The sequence below is a fragment of the Lissotriton helveticus genome, chromosome 6 (genome assembly GCF_964261635.1).
Source record: "Lissotriton helveticus chromosome 6, aLisHel1.1, whole genome shotgun sequence".
NCBI lineage: Eukaryota > Metazoa > Chordata > Amphibia > Caudata > Salamandridae > Lissotriton > Lissotriton helveticus.
The window spans coordinates 547,459,324-547,486,727 of record NC_136067.1 but is presented as its reverse complement, the minus strand read 5'-3'; positions in this window follow the sequence as shown (position 1 = coordinate 547,486,727).

Below are 27,404 nucleotides of genomic sequence, written 5' to 3'. Positions count from 1 at the left end.
CTAGAATAGAAAATGATACATCAACAATAAAGTCCTATTTTAATACATTGGTCCCTGTGATCCACGGGAAGCAAAAGTAAATATTAGAACTTACAGCTGAACTATGGGAGGTTCATTGTGAGCAAAACAATTACTGTGGAAAATAACTCGATACATTGCAGCTGACTGGGTTCTGTGTAGCTTGTGGGGAGAGGATGTGCATATGGGGAAACACTGAATGAGTGGCAGAGATGACTTCCATCTTTAACACGATGCTGTGTACGCAGATATGTGACATAGTTAATAGTCATTAGAAAAGCACACTTCTACACATTGTAGGAAATTTATTTCAAAACCAATCATTTTATTAGTTTTCAAGTGGGATTTTGTGAGTTTAAATGCACACTTCACATTCTTAATAATGCACAACAATAAAAATCCATAAATAATGTTAACACAGCACATTTTTAATAAGTTCCCCCGTTTGAATAAAAGAATGCTGACTATCCTATCTAATTGTGTCTCAGTACTAGTACTCCCTTTGACCTTTATGTGTTCTTCCTGTCCCTTTATAAGTGCCTCTGTTCAAGGGTCAGTTTATTCTGTATCACAAGGTCATTATTTTGCACAAAAGTTTCCCAAGTATGAGGGCATGGGTCACATCTTTAGTGCCTGTATCGTGTACTTTTTCAATGTTTTTTTCCTGCCAAATAAACCTTATTTATAAATGGGGATGTTCTAATTGGCAGTGGTATGCACCCTGTCCTGGTATGGACCCTTCCTTCTAGTCAGGGTAAGGGAGTTACACACCCAAGATAACCCCTGCTCACCCCCTTGGTAGCTTAGCATGAGCAAGGTAAAGAAGGCAAATGGGTGGGTGGGGGACAGAAGTATTTTTCATTTGGCCTGTAAGCTCTGGAATTCAATGCCATTCTCATTGAGGTCTCAAACAAGCATGCTGGTCTTTAGAAAATCCTTGGAGACTTGGCTCTTTGTTTCTACTGTCTAAATTATGTCTCTCGGTTAGTGATAATATTCATTAGCACTAAGCCATCTTGGTATTCACACACTTTGGAACAATATTACTTACTAGTCAGGCTTATCTCAGAGGCAATGTGTAAAGCATTTGCACATAACACACACAGTACACACAGTGAAAACACTACAAATGAACCCCACACCAGTTTAGAAAGATAAACAATCTATAGCTAAACCAAGCAAGAACAAAATGAAATAAATCCAACAGAAATCCAAATATCACTTTAAAAAAGTTTAAGCGATTCTTTCCATAGAGCTGTATGGATACAGTGATTTTAGCACAATGTATATTTGATGCATGAAAATTCACAAGGAAAAACATTCATAGAGGAGAGAAGCAATTGAAAACACGGTGATACATCCATTCTTGAGTCCCTGGAGAAGCGATGCGTACGTTCTGATGCATTCAGGAGAAGTGTTGCGTTGCTTCTGAATGTAAGGAGAAGCGATGCATCGAAATCCGAAGATGGTTCTGGTCTGCAGATGATGCAGTGGCAAGCTTGGCATACAGGTGCGATGCATGAAAATCCGGGCATGCTGGTGATAGAGCGCAGGCTCACCTGCTCAACATACTCACCTGGGTCCATATGTTTATGTATACATTAAAACAGGTAAACCTACACTCAATCAATTGGGGTTTTTTACCGTTTGGGTTTTATACCATTTATCTTACCAATCCAAGTCACCGATACCTAAAGTCCTAAAGGATCAAGGGAGTTAGAGAGAAAATAGGTAGCAATAATAACATTTAGCATTTCATAAATGACCACAAACTCGGGAAAGGTTTACAATCTTTATCTGAGTAAAATCTTTGAAAACTTATAAAACATGAAACTCAAATTAATTTCTTATTCTGTTTAGACTAATGCAAATTTTAAACAATAAACATTTCAAAGTGATTTGGAGAAAAAATGTCATTAAGCATTTAAACAGAGGGTGGGTAAGAGAAATTGAAAAACAGTACAATGACAAACTCACACTTTATAGTCACCTAGAACTGTGTGATGACCAACCCTGGTCATAGGCTGAGTCAAAGAATAAGAATCCCAAAGTATAGGTACCAGCAGGAAAGAACAGGTGCAAGCCAGAATCAGGACAGGTTACGGACCAAATTGAGGATAGGACCACAACAGACTAAGACCAGCACCACAGTTAAAGTTCAAAATGCGAGCGTTGTAAACCCTCTCTGCAGCTAACAGTCAAACCCCGAATGGGTCATCGATCTCCTCCCCAGAACCCCGATTGGGTTATCGAATACTCTGACAGAGTGCTCCACCAGCAATTCTGCTCCCGATCACCTATTGAGTCTGTTGGGTCAGTGACAGGTCAGCTATTCGGACTAGTCAGACAAACTAACTAGCTAAGCCTACCCTAGTTATATTATTTTTCAGGTCAGTGTACGACCCCCAAATGTTGCAAATGTGTGAATCCCACAATTTTATTGGACAAGAAAGAGGAGTAGCCATCACACCATTTTCTTCTGAAGCATCTTGTCAATCATGTATTCAAATTATTCCCTCCCATACCTTTATCCACCCATGTACTTTTATTCCGCCCTGTCGTGAAATGTAACAATAAACATAAACAACATTGTTAAATTCAGCTTCCTCTAGCAAGACATGGAGTTCATTCTTCTCTGCCATCCACGTCTGATTGGCTTGATTTCAAGGCTACAGCTTCAGTGTCTTCAGGACATTTGTCGCACAGGCGCAGTTTCTCCAAAGATGGAGTTCAGCAAAGCATTTAGGTCCGTAACTTTGTAACATGTAAAAATAAAAAAGAAACAGTTTCAGAGACACAGAATAAATGAATGCACTGTATACCACTTCTTTCTACTTTATTCCCATTATTTTATTTTATACTATTGCATTAAATATTATGCTTTTTGCACGTTAGGACATATAACAACCATCTTAGTTCTATTGCGCAGAAGCAGAAGTTTTCCCACCAAGCATGTCATGTGGGCATGACAGACGCATGCGCAGTAGAAAATACCGAGTAGCAGCAGCCATTTTAGTGCAAGCGGATTATGGTTAGTAAAAGCACATTGGCAAGCTTCCCCTAGATGCCTAATATGTTGTGTAATGCAATATTAATAAGACAAAACATGTTAGTTAGTACATTAATATTATTATCGAGAGGGTTGAGTACGAGCAAGTCACTTTACGGGTGAAACCTTACTCCATCAATCCCCTCTTTGATGATATTTCATATCATCACTATTTAATGAAAAAGATGCCAACTTTTACACTTCACCCATCTCAATTTCTTCAAACTTTCTATTAATATTCTTTTCATTCTTCATATGGAGGTCTTTCACCTTTTTGTATAAATGTCTATTATATTCTTCTAATTATATTTCATTGATATTTATTTTCTTTCCTTTTTTATTTATTGCATATGTCTTTTCATGTTTACGACATCTGCAACAAATTATTATCCCTAAAATCATTAAGGCTATTCCCACCATTGGCATCAGCATTTTACCTACAAAACTCTTCCCTACATTAGGAAACCAACTACCTATAGAGAAAAGACCATCTGTTAGTCTCTTCCAATCACTATCAACCTCCAGTGGTTTAAGCTCTTTTTCTAAATATGTAATATTCCTTACATACCCTTTCAGTTCTACTCTTTTGTCAGGTATGTAAGTGCAACAATGTTGTGCTTTCAGCTTTCCCCTGCCCTCAAGTCCCTCAAGTGGCTCTTCATTGAAGGCAGATCCTCATATAAAATTGCCTGTATTACTCACAAAGCCCTTTACCAGAAGACCCCATCCTACCTCTCAACTAAACTTAAAAAACCTGGCTGTGCCCGAACACTGAGAAGCACCAACACTCTTGTTCTCATAAACCCTACTCAAAAAAGCTGCTTCGAAATCCCGCTCCTTCTCTGGTAAGGCCCCTACCATTTGGAATGCCCTACCCAAAGATCTTCGATACAACCCCTCTTACTCCAGATTCAAAAAAGACCTTAAAACTCATTTGCTCACTAAATTTTGGGGAAACTAAATCCCGGATCTCCTTTCTGTCTACCTCTCCTCCTCCTTCCTTAGACTACCCCCCCTTTCCCTATTCACCCCCCCATTTTTCTCTTGTCACCTCCCTCTCCCCTCTTCTCTATACCACTCACTACCTACTATGTCCTTTGAATCCTCCTTGACATACTATTACATTTACTATTTACAATAACATTCTGGTTCCTGCAACTTGCTTCTCTATCTCTCCCTATATGTACCTTTTATCACTATTGTTTTCCCTAAATTATTCCCTGTATTTTTTATTGGTTTGAACACCTGTATAACCCGTTTCGACCAACTACCACATTGTTTTATTGTGTACTTCCATTGCTGATTTAAAGCGCTCTGATACCCTCGAGTGGAGCTAGCGCTATATAAAACATTCAAAATAAAATAAATAAAAAATATATATATATTCTGCAGACTCCACCCTCTTTTGCCAACAATGTATCAAGAGCAAGTCAATTTTGTAAAACCATTGATCTTACCGCAACTAGTTCTGTATTAATCATTAAAAGACCTCCAGCAGTGTGCGTCAATAAACGATCTACCACTGTCGATAATTTGCAAATTCTTTGAGTATTTAAAAGGACTCCCACTGAAGGTATCAATGCACTAAATGTGTCACCTACAATTCCTGCTATACTAGCTCTTTTACTACGTATTAGTCCATTAGTATCTTCATTACTCCCCATCGCTCCCCATCTTCGCAAGAAACTTCAAAACCTGGCTCTTCGACAGACCCCCTCCTTGATGGAATGGAACCTGCACCTCCCCACCCCCCCACCCCTAGCGCCTTGAGACCCTTACGGGTGAGTAGTCGCGCTTTAACAAACTCCTGATTGATTGATTGATTGATACTTCCAGTGATTCTATTTATATGGTATACTTTTGGGAATACTATTCCAAAATAGCAACTCCCATACCAATGATCAGGCAATTTGTAATACGCTTTGTTCCCACATATATAATAAATTCCAGGAAATACCGGCTCAGTTCAATCTTTGAAACCCCAACCCCCAATTATTTTATAATTAAGTTCACAATCATGGGAGCCAATGAATATATTGTTATAATAACTTGTTCTCTCCCTGTGGAGACTGAGTTTCCCTTTCTTTTCAAAGTCCAACAACATAGCAGCATTAGTTTTGCCTTTCAAGGTGTATTCTTTATTTTCTGCCCATTTAGGAATCTTTAGTTTCTGTCCTGTAGCTTTTCTTTGGAAATCCTCTATCCTTTTCTCAACTAAATTCAAAAATATCTTCTTTTCTTCATGTAAAATGCATGTTAAATTATTCTTGTCTGCTTCAGCTATATCTATTGTACCTATTATTAGAAAATATTCTCCCATATAACGAGCTATGTTACCTTTACTATGTACGGGATTCAGGTTACTATGAATGGGAAGTTCAGAGAAAATCACATCTAAATTAGAATAATAATATTGTAAGGGTCCTTTCTTGAAAAATAAACTAGCTAAAATACTACATGAAATACCATAAATCTGGGGCTAATGATGATAAGTGACGCCTTTCGCTACAGACAATGGTAGCTTCATACGTACGTAGCAATCGCTTATTTCCATTGCGTCTACATAGTGTACTAATAGATTTGCGAATACATTCAAATGTGTTCTATTTCTAACTTTATCATAATGCAATCCTTCTTCATTTGATGCTTCTACTTCTATTCTTTGCTGCCTAACATTCTCTATATTTTCATGTGTATCTAATTTTTCAAGTGCATCTACTTTCTCATGATTTTTAGTATCATTCTTTTCACTTTTACTCATTAGATAAGGAATAGCTACTGTCAATCATAACCATATTATGAATATTATTACTATCCTACATGTGCATATTCTACAGCATGTTTTTAAGCAATTTCTTTTCGGTTTACCATTAACAGTATGATCACCCATTTTTCGATTAGGGAGACTTAGCCCCTCTTTGAGACTTTTTTACAGAATTTCAGCCTGTGAAGTTTTCAAGTTGGTCTTACTTTTTCACCTGTTAGTTCATCAATTAATTCATCATCATCTTCATCGCTCAGTTCTACTTTGTCAAGATCTTCAAAGATGACATAAATCCATTCAGGGCCTCTGACCTTATTATTCAGTTTTTTCAATCGCGGACTTTTTCTTTTTAGTTGTTCTGCAGAAAACCCAGTTTGACTTGATATTTCATTTACTTGCTCTGGTTCTTCATTTATTGATTTAAGACAACATTTAAATTTCTTGACAAAACCAGGCCAATTATCTCCTTTTCTGAGACTTTTAGCTGGCACTATGCTTTGTTTTTCCTCAATTGTTCTTTTGTAGTCATTCAGTTGTGGCACAATTTTTATATCTTTGTTATCTGTATCCCTCTCGATCTGACTTAGTCCAGGTCTTTCTTCTGTTTCTTCTGCCTGGATTCTAATCTGACCTTGTTCAGGTGTGTGCTGTAATTGATTTTGATTTGGTTTGTTTTCTACTTCCTGAACACATTTATCTACATCTATCTGATCCTGCTCAGGTATCTCGATCACTTGCTCTTCTTCTTCCTGAGCCTTCGCCCTTTTACCTATCTGTTCCTTCTCAGACTCTGAAACTGTGACAGGTATTTGGAATGTCTGAGAATATTGATTTTTCCTTATCTGTTCCTCTTCAGAATTACTTTTGGCTTTGATTTGTGTAATCTGAGTACGTTCTTCTATTCCTGACTCATCTTCACTATCACTCTGTCTATCTAAATAAGTCTGGCTTTTGGTTCTCACAACATCTGCAGGAATGTCAATCACTGGAATCCATTCACCCGGACTGGTGCTCGGTTGTTCCTCATCAACAACTTCAGAATCACTTCCTCGAGATCCCTCAGCTGCACAACCTTCAGCTTCAGTTTCATCAGGTTCAGCCACTCTTCTTGTATGGCTCGCGTGGATTCAATTCGGAACTCCTTTATATTTTACTGCTGTAGTGGTAACCAATATCACTTGTGTTGGTTTTCCCCACCGCGGAGCTAGACAAGATTCTCGTGTATGTTCTTTTATTACAACCCAGTCACCTGGAATCAGATTGTGTACTGGAGTTGTTTGCCTGGTGACAGCGTCTTCTCCTGCCTGGTGAGAGATAGAACGCACTTGGTCAGCCAGTTCTTTGCAGTACTCTAAATACTAAGTCATCAGATATATTTATCAACTTATGTCCTGGCACCCATGCCTGTCTCATTGCTCTTCCCATGAGTATTTCATGAGGACTCACGCCTGTTTTTCTGTCTGGAATGCTTCTGAGTCCCATTAGAACAAGAGGTAAAGCATCTGGCCATTCTAATAGAGTTGATTCATAAATCTTTCCCAATCTTGATTTAATTGTGCCATTCAGTTGTTCTGCCACTCCAGAAGCCTCTGGGTGGAATGCACAGTGCAGCTTTTGCTCAATTTTAAATGCTTCACAGATTAGACCAATTATTTCATTATGGAAATGTCTTCCTCGGTCTGATTCAATCGTTCCTGGAAAACCGAAACGTGGTATGAGCTCTCTAAGTAATAGTTTGGCTACTGTGATGCCATCATTCCTACATGGAGGGTAAGCTTCCACCCATTTTGAAAATAGGCAGAAAATGACAAGAACGTACTTCATTCCTCTGCAATGGGGTAACTGAATGAAATCAATCTGAAGTCGAACAAATGGACCTTCTGCCATTCCAATTTTTCCTGACATTACAACAGTTCTTTTCCCAGGATTTATTTGTTGGCACACCAAACACCTATGGCAAAGACTCTCTGCAATGTTCCTGAACTCTTATCATCTGTTCTTTAGCAAAACCTAGATATTTTCTATCTGGTCGATTTCCTTTGATGTAGATGTAGAGTCCATTTATAACGCGCTAGCAATCGCTCCAAGGAGCATCTCGGCGCCAATATAAGGACAACCAGATGAAAAAGTTGCCTTACTGCTAAGGAGACCATAACCGGGATCACACTAGCGCTCTGGCCATTGGGTCTGGAAGATTGTAAATCCAGGTTTTCAATTGCTTGCGGAACTCAGACTCCTTGTCCAGTGCTCTTAATAGAGGGGGTAGGGCATTCCATGCTTTGGCACCCAACACCGCTAGGGATTTGCCCCCGCGGGTTTTGAGTCTGAATCTAGGGATGGTCAAAAGATTGGCATTGGAGGATCTTAGTGCGCGATTTGGACAGTATTTTACAAATTTATTTCTTAGGTAAGTGGGGCCTGAATTATGCACAGCGCGAAAAGTGATAGTTAAAACTTTGTGGAGGACCCTTTTAGTTATAGGCAGCCAGTGTAGTGCATTGAGGGCTTTGGTTGCTGAGGATCTTCTTGGCCATTTCAGAACCAGCCTTGCAGCTGCATGCTGCACCATCTGGAGTTTATGAGTAACCATCTTATTGGTGCCAGCGTACAGGCTATTGCAATAGTCAATGCGGGAGGTGACTAATGCAATCGTAACAGTTTTCCTTGCTTCGAGGGGCAGCAAGTCGAAGAACTTTCTAAGCATTTTTATTACCCCGAAACAAGTGCCTGCCACTTTTGACGCTTGATGTTTGAAGGATAGATCGGCGTCAAACTGTACCCCAAGGTTGCGGGCCGAGGAGGTAGTGTGGGGTGGAATTTCTGCCTTCTCAGGCCACCACAGTCTGGGGATGAAATCATTATTTGAGCCTATGGGCATGATCTCGGTCTTTCCTGTGTTACATTTTAGGTGGTTTTTCCGCATCCACTCAAAGGTGGCCGTTAAGCAGCACTTAAGCTTTTCCTCCCAGGCCTGGTTGTCTTTGTCCATGACCAGGATTAGTTGGGTATCGTCCGCATATGCTATTACATCTATGCCGTAGGACGATATCAGCTGAATCAGGGGTGCGGTGTAAACATTGAACAATGTCGGACTCAGACTGGAGCCCTGAGGTACTCCCGTTGACAGTGGCTTCTCGCTGGAACGGAATTCCCCCAGAGTCACCACTTGTCTCCTGTCACTAAGAAAGTTTTTTATCCACTCTAAGGCAATACCGTTAATGCCAGATGTTATTAGCCGGTCTATTAAGATGGCATGTGAGACCGTGTCGAAGGCCGCCGACAGATCTAATAGTATCAGGACGGCCTTCTTGCCTTGGTCTAGAGCTGAGCGGATAGTTTCCGTAGTGAACAGGAGAGCCGATTCGGTGGAATGCTGAGTTCTGAAGCCAGCCTGATTGGGGTGCCATACTTCATTATTTTCCAAGAAAAGTGTCAGCTGTTTGTTAACTGTGGACTCAGTGATTTTACACAGAGCTGGAAGTAATGAAATCGGACGTAGATTGGATAGTGTGGAGGGGTCAGGAAGTTGTTTTTTTTGTAGGGGTTTTACAGCTGCCAGTTTCCACTCGGGGGGGACATAGGCGGTGGACAGAGAGTTGTTAACGATAACATTTATGTCCGGGTTGACAATATCCGCAATAAGATGTAGGAGTGCTATAGGACATGGATCAAATGGTGATCCTGATTTGGTTGCCATGATGGCCTTTTTTGTCTCTTCCAGACTGATTGTGCGGAAAGCTGTAAGCTGGATGACTTCCTGCCTAGTAGTTTCGTCCTCACATATTTGATCAAAGCTGGGAGCCTCAAAGTCTTTCGTCAGACCCTTAACCTTTTCCTCAAAAAAGTCTGCGATGGAGTTGCAAAGCATTTGAGAGGGGGGGATGTCCTGTGTTAGACATTTGGGTTTACTAAAATCTTTTACAATATTAAAAATCGCCTTCTGTTTACAATTGGCTGTTGCTATGGCTGACGTGAAATACTTTGTTTTTGCCTGTTTGATTAAGGCATGATACGCTTTCTTGGTCTTTTTGTATTTGCTGCGTTCTGTGCTGAGATAGTTCTTACGCCATCTACGTTCAGCCCGTCTTAGTTCCCCCTGTTTATTTTTGAGCTCTAGGTCAAACCAAGGGGCAGATCTCTTCTTATTCCCGGGTTTGGGCTTGCGTCTTCCCTGTCCGGTCATATTTTTTAGTTCTGTCATCCATTCCCTAAAGGTATTTAGGTTTGGGGGTCCGGGTAACTTAGTTCTACACTCTCTGGCTATTGGTATTAATTCTGGATGCTTCATGGTGGCCTTCCAATCCTCGTGTCTGGCCTGGTTGCTTTTGCAAGTATTCTTTTTGTTGGCATTAGTCTCTGGTGTAATCGAAAAAGGCATTAATACATGATCAGTCCATATTTGGGGTTTCAGCTGGTCTATTGTTAAGGTGTCTAAGTTGGTAGCAATACAATCAATCGTGTGTCCCGCCTCGTGAGTGGCTGGAGTATCACGTATTTTAAGACCCAATACTTCCAAGGTTTCTCTGAAGGAGGCAGTAGGTGCCTCAATTATAGACTCAAGATGAATATTCACATCCCCCAACAAGGTGAAGTTTGAATATCTGAGTATCAGTGGGCTTAGCGCTTCTCCCACACTTCCTAAAAAGTCAGTGCTAGTACCGGGAGGGCGATAAATTAATGCCCCAGAGAAAGAGAAGTTGTCATGAATTTTAATACTAAAGGCCATCCCTTCCGCCCCTTTTAAATCATGGAGTTCCGTCATGACACACCCAAAGATATCTCTGTGTATGATAGCCACTCCCCCTCCCCGTTGCTCGTTGCCTCTGTCAACCCTCTGGATACCATACCCTAAAGGTAGGGCATGTACCAGATCAGGAGTGCACCAGGGTTTGAGCCAAGTCTCTGTAATAAAAAGACAATCTAGGTTGTCGTCTATGAGGAGGTCATATATGTGCTGGGCGTGTCTTGGTAAAGATCTAGCGTTTATTAAGCCCGCTTTTAAGGAATGGGTGGGGGGGGTATGTGTTGTAAGGGCGGATACCTGAGACCATGAAAATGCGACATGGCATTTATGGCAGCTCACCGGACCTATCCAGTCCGAAGGGTCTAGGTTGTGGTAGTCACAGTCGTGGTCTGGTTGTAGGGTTAATAGTTGTTGCCTACTGTAAGTGTCTTTACTGATCCCAGCAGAGTCCTTAGCCCTTTGCCCGGCCCGTGCGCGGACGGGCGCAGACGGGCAGGACTCTGGCTTGACTCCGGCGCGAGTCCGGCGCGTCCGCTGATCGCGTCCGCTGCGCGAAGTCATGGCTGTCTATTTTTATAGCGGTGACTCTCGCCCCTAAGGAAGGCTCGCCCTACCTAAGATGGCCGCCGCAATACTTCTACCCTTGCCAGCAGGTAAAAACAGCCCTGAAATCGGCTGTAGTGTCTGGGGGAGGCAGCGCTCTGCAGGAAGAGTGCACCCAGTCAATTTAGAAGGTCAGAGTTTTAAAATAATGTTTCTGCCCGAAAATCGGCCGAAACACCACAGCGTCGCGCTAACTCAGCGCGCTGGTGCAGGGGGGAGAGGGGGGAGAGGACACAAAGGGCAAGTAAAAAACAATGAACAAATGTATTTTAAAAAGATAGCAAGAGAGAAAGCATGACCGCCCGGCTCAAGCCTCAGGCGATATTAGCAGTAATGGTAAGCCAAAGTCCTTCTTTCCTCTTTATAGCGGTGACTCTCGCCCCTAAGGAAGGCTCGCCCTACCTAAGATGGCCGCCGCAATACTTCTACCCTTGCCAGCAGGTAAAAACAGCCCTGAAATCGGCTGTAGTGTCTGGGGGAGGCAGCGCTCTGCAGGAAGAGTGCACCCAGTCAATTTAGAAGGTCAGAGTTTTAAAATAATGTTTCTGCCCGAAAATCGGCCGAAACACCACAGCGTCGCGCTAACTCAGCGCGCTGGTGCAGGGGGGAGAGGGGGGAGAGGACACAAAGGGCAAGTAAAAAACAATGAACAAATGTATTTTAAAAAGATAGCAAGAGAGAAAGCATGACCGCCCGGCTCAAGCCTCAGGCGATATTAGCAGTAATGGTAAGCCAAAGTCCTTCTTTCCTCTTTATAGCGGTGACTCTCGCCCCTAAGGAAGGCTCGCCCTACCTAAGATGGCCGCCGCAATACTTCTACCCTTGCCAGCAGGTAAAAACAGCCCTGAAATCGGCTGTAGTGTCTGGGGGAGGCAGCGCTCTGCAGGAAGAGTGCACCCAGTCAATTTAGAAGGTCAGAGTTTTAAAATAATGTTTCTGCCCGAAAATCGGCCGAAACACCACAGCGTCGCGCTAACTCAGCGCGCTGGTGCAGGGGGGAGAGGGGGGAGAGGACACAAAGGGCAAGTAAAAAACAATGAACAAATGTATTTTAAAAAGATAGCAAGAGAGAAAGCATGACCGCCCGGCTCAAGCCTCAGGCGATATGGATCTAAATGCCACATATATTTTATGCTGCTTTACTTCGTAATGACACTCAGTTTGTTTACAAAAAACATCCAATACCAAAATTTTTCTTATTTTTAATAACCAATTAACAATTATAATCCAAAATATATTCAACCAATGGTTGCGCGGCTTTTCCCGTGAGACGAGTTCTCACGCTCCTGTACTCACCCCTCCTTCACAAAAGTACCTCAGCTACACACCCGCTGTATTAACCAATACCAGCGTCTGAGTGACGTCAGCGCCGTTCCGCAACTGACTCCCTCTTTGCAAGGTAATATGAGAGTTTACTTCGATTCACTTTTAAATGTTCATTTTATTAATCTACAACGTAAAAACATTCGCCACTGTGTCTGCGTAACTAATTTAAAGGAAAGAAATTACTTTATTCACTGCGAGTAACTCCCTTCTGTTTACTCTTAATTCACTACAAGTAGATCCCTTCCATCTAACTTTCGCACAAGCATCAGAGAACCTGTTACTCACTCGGGCTAACCCTTTCTTTTTTTATGCAAGGCCAAAGTTTTACCAACGAACACCTTTGCTGTCAATCAACCTTAGAAGAACCTGCTACTCCTCCAGTGTGACCCTTCCTAGGTGATATCACACCAAAGTTTTACTAGCGAACTCTTTGCTATCAATTATTCACATATTTATACAGAAAAATCCCTAAAACAGTGCTTCCGGCTTTACCTAACCATGCACTTTCACTGACAAGTGACCTCACTACAGAATGGTTTCCATTTACCACCTGTTATTCTGCCCCCGGGGTTTCCAGACAAAACATAAAAACAGGTACAAACAGTTTTGGTTAATACATTAAAAATCAATAAAATCAATAATCAATATTTACTAACTACCTATCTACACTAATCCCTAACCTTGCCTCTGCTACCAAAATAACTGATAGAGTGCAGGCTCACCTGCTCAACATACTCACCTGGGCCCATATGTTTATGTATACATTAAAACAGGTAAACCTACACTCAATCAATTGGGGTTTTTTACCGTTTGGTTTTTATACCATTTATCTTACCAATCCAAGTTACCGATACCTATAATCCTAAAGGATCAAGGGAGTTAGAGAAAGTAGTTGGCAATATTAACATTTAGCATTTCATAAATGACCACAAACTCGGGAAAGGTTTAAAATCTTAATCTAAATGAAATCTTTGAAAACTTATAAAACATGAAACTCAAATTAATTTCTTATTCTGTTTAGACTAATGCAAATTTTAAACAATAAACATTTCAAAATGATTTGGAGAAAAAATGTCATTAAGCATTTAAACAGAGGGTGGGTAAGAGAAAAGGAAAAACAGTACAATGACAAAGTCACAGTTTATAGTTACCTAGAACTGTGTGATGACCAACCCTGGTCATAGGCTGAGTCACAGAATAAGAATCCCAAAGTATAGATGCCAGCAGGAAATAACAGGTGCAAGCCAGAATCAGGACAGGTTACTTACCAAATTGGATCAAGATAGGACCACCACAGACTAAGACCAGCACCACAGTTAAAGTTCAAAATGCCAGCATTGTAAACCCTCTCTGCAGCAAACAGTCAAACCCCGATTGGGTCATCGATCTCCTCCCCAGAACCCCGATTGGGTTATCGAATCTTCTTACAGAGTGCTCTGCCAGCAACTCTGCTCCCCATCACCTATTCAGTGCGTTGGGTCAGTGACAGGTCAGCTATTCAGACAAGTCGGACAATCTAACTAGCTAAGCCTACCCTAGTTATACTATTTTTCAGGTCAGTATACCACCCCCAAATGTTGCAAATTTGTGAATCCCACAATTTTATTGGACAAGAACGAGGAGTAGCCATCACACCATTTTCATCTGAAGCAACTTGTCAATCATGTATTCAAATTATTCTCTCCCATAACTTTATCTACCCATGTACTTTTATTCCGCCCGGTAGTGAAATGGAACAATAAACATAAACAACATTGTTAAATTCAGCTTCCTCTAGCAAGGCAAGGAGTTCATTCTTCTCTGCCATCCATGTCTAATTGGCTTGATTTCAAGGCTGCAGCTTCAGTGGCTTCAGGACATTTGTCACACAGGCGCAGGTTCTCCAAAGATGGAGTTCAGCAAAGCATTTAGGCCCGTAATGTTGTAACATGTAAAAATGGAAAAGTAACAGTTTTAGAGACACAGAATAAATGAATGCACTGTATACCACTTCTTTCTACTCTATTCCCATTATTTTATTTTATACTATTGCATTAAATATTAAGTGAAAACAAACAGCTTAGCAAAGCAGCGATGCAAGCTTCTTGCACGTTAGGACACATAACAGCCATCTTAGTTCTATTGCGCAGAAGCAGAAGTTTTCCCACGAAGCATGTCACGTGGGCATGACAGACGCATGCGCTGTAGAAAATTCCGCGTAGTAGCAGCCATTTTAGTGCAAGCGGATTATGGTTAATAAAAGCACATTGGCAAGCTTCCCCTAGATGCCTAATATGTTGTGTAATGCAATATTAATAAGACAAAACATGTTAGTTAGTACATTAATATTATTATTGAGAGGGTTGAGTACGAGCAAGTCACTTTATGTGTGAAGCCTTGCTCCATCACTGGAGTTGATGCGGCGGCAGTGAAGTACCTTTTATACATCAAAATCTGGGTGCACTGGAGTCAATGCAGTGGCGGCAAAACAGGCACTGGCTCAATTCTTACAGCGGCAAGCTGGTGATGCATCAATTCTCTCAGCCCGCCAACTCTATTCTCTATCTCTTCCCAATTGAAAGTTACACTTGTAAGATGTTACAAGTCAGCTCCAATGATCGTCTATTGGAGAGATGGCCCTTGCAATAGTGACAAATGAAATTGGCAGCAATTCACTTTCAGGACATGTACAACACACCAGTCCATGTCTGTCCTTCCACATACACTACACACTCCTATGGGAATACCTTGGGAATAACCTAGGGGTGTCTTATATGTTATAAAATGCAAGGAATGGGCCTGGCATGTGGTTGCTCTTGCCAGGTCGACATAGGAGTTTTAAACATAACTCACAGACACTGCAATGGCAGGTCAGAGACAAGTTTACTGGGCTACTCAAGTGGTGGCACAACCATTGCCGCATGTTAACTAGTAGCATTTGATTCACAGACCCTGGGCACCCACAGTGCACTTTACTAGGAACTTAACAGTAAAACAAATATACCATTCATGGATAACCAATCACAATCACGATTTACACAGGGTGCAATTGCACTTTAGCACTGATCAGGAGTGGCACAGTGCCTAGAGTACACAAACCAAAAAAACAAAGTCCAGCACAGAATCAAAAATACAAGAGGTAGAGGCAAAAAGACTGGGGAAACCATGCCACGAGTGCAGGGTCTAACACCCATGATGCATGTATCACCTATGTATCTCATTGAATCAGTCTAAGTGCAGTTGGTGTAGGGTTCAGTAAAGGTGTTATCGAGTAAGGTATTCATCTCCATGTTGGAGATTCATGCAGGTAGCATCGAAGAAAAATTTGGACTTGATATCCAAAGTTCCTTTTCTATCAATACTTACTACATCTGCTTCTAGATGAGTCACCAAAGAAAGCTGCTCTATGGCATTCTTGTCTTTCATCTTGATGGTCTCTCCTGCTCTATGCAAATTGGATGTGGAAGGGAGCATCAAACTAAGCAAACAGGAGAAATGTATAAAACAATATCCACCCCTGGTGGAAGTAGAAATGTGTGCTGGGTCCTGGATCCTTGCATAGCTGCCTGGTAAGTCCCATAAGAGGTATTTCCAGGAACTGTGGGAGTAAGAATGCATGCCATAGAGTGAGACCCTCTCAAGGTGGTGTATGGAGACTAGCGTAGGTGATAAGATTTGAAAATAAAAAATAAAAACATTAGCGTTTTTAAGCCTATTCGAAAGGAGAAGTCACCCACAACAATCATGGAGTGCTTTGTTTGAAAATGGAAACAGCTAGAAGGGACATTCGGAGTACATGATAACACATTTTAGAGCATATTAAGAAACTGTAAAGAAAAATAGCATCAGCCATTTTGCCATTATGCTTATAGTGATCAAGAGCAGACGTTAGCTTTTACCTACTAGACCTAACAACTTAGGGGGATATTCCCAAGAACTTGCAATAATCATCACCAAAATCAGTTAACGCAATGTTTTATATCGCTGGAAAATAACACTGTGTCAACGTCGTATTCTCAAAGCGGCGGTAACATGCAATAGTATCCCGACAACAAGTCAAATGTCCAGGATAAAGTCCCTGGACGGCAATCAAAAATCTAAACCCCAACATGAAAAAATTGCAATGGGCACAAGTGCGATAACAGATCCTACGAGAAGCAGCGCCAGCCTGCAAGTCAGGTGGCCAAAATCACTATAAAAGCGGCAATCAAAAACACAAACAAGAACCAAACAACTGTGAAGCACCATGGTGGTAGCCGGAGCAAGTACAGAGGACAACCAGAACCCCACAAGCCCCATGGAGGACCAGCCAGGGACCATCATTGAGGAGACGGTGGCAGGATTTGGGGGACCGGACACTGCACAACATGACCTGAGCCAACAGAGACAGGGTGAGTAACGAACAGGGACTGAGGGGACGGGGGATATGGGCACAATGGCACACATGTACAAGTAATTATAGCAGATCTACTGACAAACCATGCCCAAGAGTCACAACTCCGACCAAGAGCCCAATTTACGCAAGTTTGCAACTTCTCAGCACTGTATGAGCACAGAAGTGAAAGGCACACTGCCTGAAAGGGACAAGGGCCAGCCAAATCAGAGCCGAAGGGGCAACTCACCCACAATGGAGCGCACACACATAAGATGCAGCGCACCCCAACATTGACTACAATGTGATACACACTGAAACACTTTCACAACAGAACAGAGGACGCAACTTCTGCCGCATGTGTGTAGAAAATGGCCATGCACATTTGGCATAGCAGGAAACTGTGAGATGACAATGTACAAGTACAACCTCACATGCCTGATGGTGTAGAAATGCCAAGTGTCCCGCATTAAATAGGCGTCTCCTCATAAACAGTCACAATGTACATTGCCCTGCAGTCTGACAGTAAACTTGTACAAAGCGTGAACATACATGTGAACACAATGCCAATCTGCGTTTCCCCTTCACATTGCAGAAGGTGAATCTACACCGACGCACTCCAACAGCTCAGGGATAGCTCCGGCACCCACCTCCAGGAGCAAGGCAGCCCAGCTGCATCCCATGAGGCCCTACACCCTGCACAGACCACACAGTAGGGAGCACCAACCACCATGGCTGTCTCCCAGGTCCCCCACGACCAACACATGGCCTTCCAACTCCGTGTGTTAGGGTGCCAGGAGGAGATGTCTGACCAGCTGCTGGTGGTTTTGACCTCATGGCAGCCAAAGTAAATGCCATACGTGGGTGTCTAAGTCCCATCAGGGACCACTCACAGTCCCTTACGGACACCCACTGTCCACTCCTTGCTCTACAACAAGCCATGGCTGACATCGCTGGAGTCATGACCCTGTGCCAGAACAACTGTCTAGTCAGAGTGGCTCCAGCGATGTCACCCTGGAGTTGGGACACATGCAGAGGATCATGGAGAACATGGAGCGGATACAGGCGGAAAGAATGTTTGCCATGGCTGCATACCAGCAGGATGTAGCTGTGGTCTTCCATGCCCTGCAGATCCTTGTCATGACATTGCCACCACAAGGCCTGGGGTGGATGGATGCTGGTGCAACTTCTACATCCACATTTCCTCCCTCTGAAGTTTCAGTGCCACACTGTGTGGCAGACATTCCACCTCCGGCATCTGATGTGTCACTGCCACACAGTGATGTAAACAAAACACCACCACACCCATGTGAGGCACCTGACACATCAGAAGATGAAGATGATGATGAATCTGGCTTTGTGGTAAGAATGAAGTGGTAGCATTCATCTCCGCCATATTGCAGGTTTCAGCTTGGTTCTGCCCTCTGCATCATCCCCTGGAATAACACCTCCCACTGGCCCCCTATATACTGAGCGACATTCAACTTGGACCTTTACATGGACTGCCATATTTCGTTTGGTTACCAATGACACAGCAATCTCACTGCAGACTGTAGTCTTCCACTCCTGATGAACTTGTCAATCCCGAAAGGACACTGGCTGGCCGTGCATGGGTCCAACTTCAACACTCCACTGAATGTGAATAAAACATTCCAATTCACACAGATGTGTCATGACCATGATCAATCAAGAATGAAAGTATGGATGAATGTAGGGACAGTGATTCCACAAAAAAGTACTCCCTGGCTAATGCTATCAGTGCGGATGTATGAATGTGACCCAGATAGGCATTGAGACACACATTGTCATTCAAATCAGCACTCATCACAGTTGAATACAAGTGAAGGTGTGTAGACTTTATTAGCATATGCGTGTCAGTACGGGCAAGAAAAGTGCCCCAACATTCAGACCAATGCAGCAGTACGTCAGAATGAGGAATGTTGCCAAGTGCCGCTGTCCACTCCGGGCGAGTGCCTCAACTTTCACAGATGTGTGTTAAGCCGCGTTGTTGTCCGCTCATGTATTCGGAGTCCAGGTGAATGCGGCCATGTCCACTGTTGTTGTGGGATATGTGACCAGATCTCCAAGATGCAACAAGGTGTCCGGACATGTGCAATGTGTTCCAATCTGTTGTGGCTGCAGGAACGTAATTACTCATCCATGTAAGCGATTACAGCTTCGTAGGCTAATATTTTCAACATGAGGTAGTTGTCGGCTTCATCAAACAGGACAGCGAATCCATCCATTAGCAGGTCCGGTAGATGTGCTGCACCCACCCTCTTTAACCAATTTGCACTACAGCTTAATAGGGGAGCAGTTCAATGTGGTCACAGCACACGAGGATTTGTGCAATCTCCCAGGTCCAGCTGCCAGCATGTATGCCAAGTATCAAGGCATTCCATAAACGGGTATCACGGTGACACTCCTGGTCGTGAGCCAACAGGGGGTGCACACACATGTCAAAATACAGTTCAGCTACTGTCCTGTTGGATAGGCAGACATCCATGCACCACTCGAATATGCACGAACTACAATGCAACACAGGCTGAACGCTGGTGACGTTGGCAAGGTAGAAGCTTAGCTGGTAACTGATCCACATCACTGCCAATGGCAGTGCCCCCAGTAAGTGCAGCATACGGTACAGTTCCATGGGACAGGGGTTGTGCATGTGTCCGGGATGTTCTGCCATTGCGTCAGTGGCTCTGGTTGAAGAGGCACTGTTCTGACCTGCACCTGTTCTGTGGATGAAATGCCACAGCTCAGATCAATGAGTTGTTTTAGTGTGCGACAGTTGTACACCTGGGATGGTGTGGGAGTAAGTGTGAAAGCCATTCCATGCAAGATAACTTTGAGCAAGTACATCTGTCTGTGGGGTGTTAATACATTGTCCTTTCGTTGGGCTGTGCATAGTGTGGACGTCGTCATCAGCTGCTATGGTATCTGTCAGGTGGTGCCGGGCACATGCAATTCCGAGGTCGGAGGTGCAGATGTGCTCCCGCCTGATAGTTCAAACAAAGGAGCTTTCATCCCTAATGTTAGTTTGTCATCTGCTTGCATTCAGGAAATGTAATGTGGCTTGTTGGGGTTGGGGGTGGGGTTTGGGATGTGTGCGACTTCGGGATTCATGTTTGACAAGTCTTGCATGTGGCATATGATCTGCATCACAGTGTGTTATGTTGCCTCACAGCTGCTCCTCCCATTTACTTATGTGCGCTATACAATTGCATAATTGGCACTCCTACGGCACAGTATTGTTATGCTTGTCTGCGCATGTCCACAAGCCTGAAAACGACATTGTGATGTTGGCAGTTGTAGATGGTGGGCCATGTAAGTGTAGGCCTATGGTAAGGATAGGGCGGACACAGATGTAGAGTACATGCCTGGCTGAACTGGCGCTACTAATGTGGCTAGGCATTTGGCTCATGCTGCAGCAATATAGATACACACAACACTTGGCATGTATGATCCTGGACCCCGAGCGGTCTTGCGCCCCTTCATTACTCTGTTCATATGAGCCTGCCCTCCGGGTGCATGCTACATTGCAACATTGTTGCTTACAGGGTGGACAACTTAGCTACATGTCCAAGCTCTTACCCACTGCCTGAGGTGACATGGTTGCATCCTTTGTCCACAGCACAATTTAATCAGTTATACATAATGACCACCCAGACACACTTGGATAGGTAGTGGAACTGGCAACGGGCACATGGATATCCAGTGACGCTTGTGCTGGATGGATGTGTGGTGAGTGTGAGCCAGCCCTCAGGGAGTGGTTGGCGCTGGCAATAACTTGAACAGTGATCACTATTAAGGCGGAAACATAAAACACCAACAGAACACAAACAACAGCGAAGCATCATGGAGGTAGCCGGAGCAAGTACAGAGGTCACCAAAATTCAATCAGAAGGGGTCTTGACTTGTGGTGCACTGAGGTAGGGGCACCAGAGCTGAACATGCTCATGTGAGGAAATTGTCAATGCTTGTGTCCTTTTGGGATATTCCTGCTGCAGCTGCAGTGGGGTGTGTTACACCTGCCTCATCTTCATCATCATTGTCCCAGGTCTTCCACACTGCCTGAGGTGACATTGTTGTATCTGCAGTACGTAACTCAATCATAAAGGGTCTATGGGTTGTGGTGCACAGAGTTAGTGGCACCTGTGGCGCTCAGGTGGTGCGCAGCCAGCGATGATGCATCATCAGGGCGGGCCACACTTGGAGCAATGTTGTTTGCCTAATGAATTACTCCTCAATCAGGCCCAGTGGCGTTGACACTCCTAGGCTGCACTGGCATACGCCGGACCAGCCCACTTCGCTTACGCTTACAGGGGGGGGGGGGACAGAGCTACATGACTGATGCTTTCCCCACTGCCTGAGGTAACATAGTTGCGTCCACTGTCCACAACACTACAAGCACCAGCAGTATATGTCCACATCGACAGGTCTGTGCTCTGCATACTAAGTCTGTCCAACATATCACCACCACACTTGTCATTTTGTGCATTCCTATTCATGGGTGACTTGCCTCCTTCACACATACTTGGTTCCCACCTCTCCCCGCATTCTATTTTGAGGTTAAGGGGCCATGCCATTTTCAGAACATCCGCAGTCCTGTCCTGTGCTGCTCTGATGGTAGTTGGGGGGGTGTTGTCCGGGGGGAGGGCATGGGGGTGGTTGTGGTGGGTGTTGTGGCCCTCTTGGGTCTCCGAGCTGCATGATCAGTGTCTCCATGACATGTGTTGGTCTTCAGATGTGACTCTGGGCTGGGCTCCCTTTCATACTGCAAATAGTCCTCCTGCTTAACACCAGTGAAAGGCAGGTGTTAGATCCCTGCTGCTAACGCGCCTTATTGCCTGTTTTTGGATTGCATCGCAGATCTGGCTGGTCGTTGAGAATATCGCAAAGTGGTGTTTTCAAGTTTTTTTGCATGGGAATGCCTACTCTGCATATCATAAGCATTAGTTGTCGCTCTCATCTGTGGTGTTGTTTTTTGCTGAAGCTTTCGCTGAAAAACTGGCGATATTGGCAGTTGGCACCAGCTTGAGAATGGGGCGATAATTCTTTCGCCACTTTTGCTGCGCTAAAGTGCCGATAATTCGGCGATAAGTCCTTGAGAATATGTCCCTTAGTGGGCAGGAGGTGTCACGGCTTTGCAGGTGGGCATTGGGCAGGTTTCTTTCTCTTTTTTATCAAAATACATTTCAAAATAACTGCAGTTGTAGGCCGTGCTTATTCATTAAACGTAGTGTTTCAAATGTGACCAGACCTCCAAACTGAGTTCACATAAAAACTCATGGGGATTATGGCATCCCTCCAGCATGTAAATGCAATTATTTGAAGGGTAGATTTGAAAATGGGGGCATACTTGTCTATTTCTGCTCAAAGTGGGGTGACCAACACTGCATGGTAACATGATTTTACATGAATTTCCATATTTTGTCAAAGTACATGCATGCGTGATTTATTTACTAGTCAGATAATATGCATTGTATATTCCGAAGTGTTATTTTATTTTTTGGGGATGGGTCTATGGTCGTTGACAGGTTACCATATTGTCAAACTATTTTGCTTATTTATTTAGGTCTCCCTTTTATTCGTTCATCCCCCTTTAATTTAGGAAATGCTGCATCCTGTTAAATACGTTTGTGTATTTGGTGCAGTGATATTGGCTTCCTTTTGCTGTTTACCGACTAGGTCAAATGTTTAGAATTCTTACTATGAACAGGATGTGCTCATTATGTTGAAGTAGCCATTAAAACACAGTGGGGCATATTAGTAAGAACCTTGTTAAAATTATCGCCATTTTAGCGGCAGGAAACTGCCACTAAAACAGCGATTATGGGCTTGCTAATACGAGTTATAGAATTCCAATAGAAGCCCAGGTTAGATGTCCTGCACATCTAACTTGGGCTTCTATTGGAATTCTATAACGCATATTAGCAAGCCCATTATCGTTGTTTTAGCGGCAGTTTCCTGCCGCTAAAACGGCGATACATTTAACGAGGTTCTTGCTAATATGCCCCAGTGTATTTTAGAAATAAACAGGCATATTATCAAGGACGACATTAAAATTATTGCCTGTTTAGCGGCAGAAAACTGCAGCTAAAGCGGCGATAATGGGCTTGATAATATGCCCTGGAGAATTCCAATAGAATCCCATGTTCACACCAGAACATGGGCTTCTATGGGAATTCACAAGGGCGTATTATCAAGCCCCTAATCACCGCATTAGCGGCAGTTTTCTTTCTTGATAATTTGCCCCTATGTCCAAGGCAGTCCCTATGCAGTGGCCACACTAAAGACATAGGTACATACATTGACTGTCCCAGGTTCGCTGTGACAAGATGTCCCACCTACTGCTACTTCATTTACAAGTATGTTTCTTACAGAACCGCGGAAATCCAATGTGTGGGTGTATGTGATCCAGTCCTCTAGTGCATGCTAGCATACACGGCCCCAAAAGTTCTTCTCGGGTGACTGTAAGAGTTAAAACTCATGCCAATGGAATGGCTGTTGTACTTTAAGACTGCATTCTTCCTTATCATGAATATGGCGGTGTCAAAACCTCCTGCATTCTTCCATCACGAATGACCGTGGGCAATTGATTTCATTTTACACTGAGCAGCCCATCTTCTGCGGCGTAATTAGACGGCTAGTATTTAATGACTGAGTTTATGCAAGCACAAATGATGAAGCTGAACAATTACTGCAAGGATGTGCTGAGACACAATTACCAATAGCTTCCACACCAAAAGTGCATTTCCACATTTATAATTATGCAAAGTGCCTGGTCTGCTCACTTGACCTTTAGAGCACCCAATGTGCTGATTGTTGAAAAAGCAATAAGGAAGCTTGACTGAAAATATATAGTGTGCATTATTATCAGACGATTATCATCAGCAAATAACAAACACTCATTTTAGGGCTATTATTCTAATCTGTCAGTTCCTGCTTGATTCAATCAGTCCGATCACCAGAATAAATAGCCTGCTCTGTGGAAAGCATAAGGTCGAGGATCTCAGTCCTATATAAGATTGTAGTATGCGTAGACAAAAATGTTCATATCATATGACCTTTCCTGCTCCCTTTTGTTCAAACAGCACTCCTAGCAACGCAAACAAATACGTGCATATTTAATAAGGGACTTGGACATTGTGTGCCTACACCATTTACGGAAAAGCTCTTTGGTTTTTTCCAGTTTAAATAAGGATGCATGAATAGCAAGCAAAGTAACTAACTAGTGTAAACTTTTATATCTGCATTTTTTTTTTCACCATATGAAAGAGTGCTGGAGTCGCTGCCTCTTGAAGGCCTTTGCGCGTTGTCCCCTTACTCCAGGAGATGTATGTGAATGGAGCCTATTATTCAGCAGTATGGCGAAAAGACTGCATCTACTCCATAAAAATGCAACAATGGCGTAAACCTTTTGGGCCTCATTTATGAGGCTGTGCGTCAGATTTACTGTGCGGGTGCGTCACGTTTTGTGACGCACCAGTGGCATAAAAAATGCGCCTTGTTGCGCCATATTTTCAAAGTGACACATCTATTCTATTTCTATTTCTATTTAGGGAGTTTTATAAAGCGCATGGTGACGCAACAACGGCGTGTCCCCGCGCTGAGGAGAAACTTTTATTACTGGACTTACAGAAGCGGCAAACCTACTGAGCGAATAGAGCAGTTTTCAGCTTAGCTCTAAAAATTGATTCAGATGGCTCTAATCGCAGTGTCATGGGCAACTTGTTCCATCTAGCAGCTGCAAGGCATCTGAAAGATCTTCCACCCATTCGTGCTCTGGACACCTTAGGGACAACCAGGAGTCCAGAGCCGGAAGATCTCAAGGATCGGGGGGGCTCATAAGATGTCAGAAGTTCTTGCAGGGGGAGGGGGGATCTCCCATTGATGATCCGATGGCACGTACAGAGTGCTTTAAATTCTACCCTGCTTCTGACCGGAAGCCAGTGCAGAGACCAGAGGGCCGCTGCAGAAGCAGCTCTTCTGGGTAGTCTGAGCACTAATCGGGCAGCGGCATTCTGTAGGACCTGTAAGCGACTGAGATTCTTCTCCAAGGTACCTAAATAGAGAAGGTTGCCATAGTCCATCCTTGATGTGACTAGTGCATGTACCAAGGTTTGTCGGGCTCTCACAGGCAAGAACTTCAGAGTCTTCCTGAGGCTTTTAAGGGTCCCAAAGCATAGTCCGACCACCTGGTTGATCTGAGGGCCAAAGGTAAGGGCGACATCAAACCATATGCCCAGATTCCTCGCTTTTTGGCACGGAATGGGTGTTGGGCCCAGAGAAGATGGCCACCATGCCGACGTCCACGCAGACTGGCAACCCCCCACGACCAGCACCTCGGTCTTGCCTCCGTTGAGCTTGAGGCAATTGGCGGACATCCAGGCAGCAAGATCTTGCATGCATGCTCTGAAGATGTCCGCCGAAAGACCGGGTGCGCGCGATAGGGAGATAACCAACTGCGTGTCGTCGGCATACGACACCAAGCTGAGGCCGTGGCTCTCTACTAAGGTGGCAATCGGAGCGACATAAAGATTGAAAAGTGTTGGACTCAGGGACGAACCCTCCGGTACCCCCTGGTCCAAAGGAATTCGCTCCGAGTAGTGGTCACCCTGCCTCACTTGGAAACCCCGGCCAGTAAGAAATGAATAAATCCATTTCAGCGCTGCCCCTCTCACCCCAACCTTGTTCAGACACTGTAGCAGGATGGAATGTGCTACAGTGTCGAACGCGGAGCTGAGATCTAATAAAATTAGCGCCATTGTTTGTCCCTCGTCGGCACCCTGTCTGAGAGCTTCGGTGGCCCTCAGAAGGGCGGACTCCATAGAGTGACGGGGACGAAACCCAAATTGGGTAGGATGAAGATGGTTGCCTTCCTCCACATATGTCATTAGCTGTTTATTTACCACCTTCTCCGCTACCTTAGAGAGATAAGGCAGCAAGGAGATGGGGCGTAGATTGTCCAGGTTCTCAAAGCTAATGCTGGGCTTCTTGCGGAGGGGAAGCACCACAGCCTGTTTCCAATCCTCAGGTATTAAACTGGATCGGAAGGAGACATCTAGCACATGCCTGATATAGGGTTCCAGGGTCTCCAAACTGTCACTCAATCTTTTAGGGGGTGCAGGATCTCGGGGAGAGCCGGATTTAACAGATCTGCAAATTTTAATTAGCTCTTCCGGCAAGGGGGTGATAAAGTTAAGCAGCTGATTTCGATCATCTTCCTCTGCTACTAGGTCTATCGGTTCTTCCGCTGCATGAGGTATTTCGGGGAAGGCCGCGTAGATTTTAGACACTTTATCTCCGTAATAAGTAGCGATGCGATTGCATGCTGCTACTGAATGATCTTTGTCTAAACTTACAGTTTTTGGGGTGGCTAGAGACTTATATATGCTGAACAGTTCCTTGGCAGAATTCTCTGCCCTCTGGATTCTGTCTGCATAGTATGTAGCTTTCTCTATACGCATTTTATTATGATAGAGACGTCTCTTGATATGATAGGCTTCTTTCATCGAATCATCATATGCCACTCTCCATTGTCTCTCTGCCCGTTTACAGTCCCTTTTGGCGCGGCGCAATGCCTCGCCAAACCAGGGAGCAGTTATCTGTCTGTGGGTACCTTTTTTTGGCCGACCCAAAGGGGCTGTGCGGTCCAGAGCGGCTATGATGCGGTCATTAAGCAATTTGTTTGCCGTTGCCACATCCTCGCCTCCTGGGGGCCCTTCCTCAATGAGAGCCTTATTAAACTCTGGCAGGGAAAATGTTGCCCACCTTCGACGAGGGTAATTAAGAGGGGCGGAGGCATAAGCTTTGTGCTTAGGCAGGTGAATAACAAATGGGACAAAGAAGTGATCTGTCCAGGGCAGGGGCTCTGGGGGTGCAACCAGGACATCCTCCCAGGTGGCAAATATGGGATCTAACAGATGCCCACGGTTATGTGTGGGAAGCTGTCCCTTGAGCTCTAACTGTAGGGTATGCAATTCCTCCCGGAGCTCCATCGCTCCTTTGTCTAGTGGATCCTCTAGATGGGTGTTTAAGTCACCTAACAGCAGAAACGTATCACTTCTTAACGCTGTTTCAGTGATACACTCTAGAAGATTACCTTTAAATCTGGACATAGGACCTGGTTGGCGGTAAACTAGCAAGCCTTTTAGAGTCATGTTACCGTCAATTGTTATGGTGAAAAAGCCCGCCTCACAACTTGTCAAGCAGATTGGTTCAAGTTTACAAGCCCAATGTTGTTTAAAGGCGATCGCAATTCCACCTCCTCTGCCTTTCGGTCTGTCCAGAAAGGACAGATAGGTAGATGCGTCACTTTGTAAACCCCTGCGCCACATTATACCTGCGCCAGGTATAATGTATGCAAGGGGGGCGTATTAACGCAAGAAAGGGTCATGGAAGTGACGCAGTGCAATCGATGAGATTTCACTTCGCCACTTCGCCACTTCGGCACTTCTAGGAGTCAAATGCGTCAAAATCTTGTGCCTGCCTCACAGCAGGCGTAAGACTGACGCAGGCCCTTTCACATGGGGCTTGCCCCATG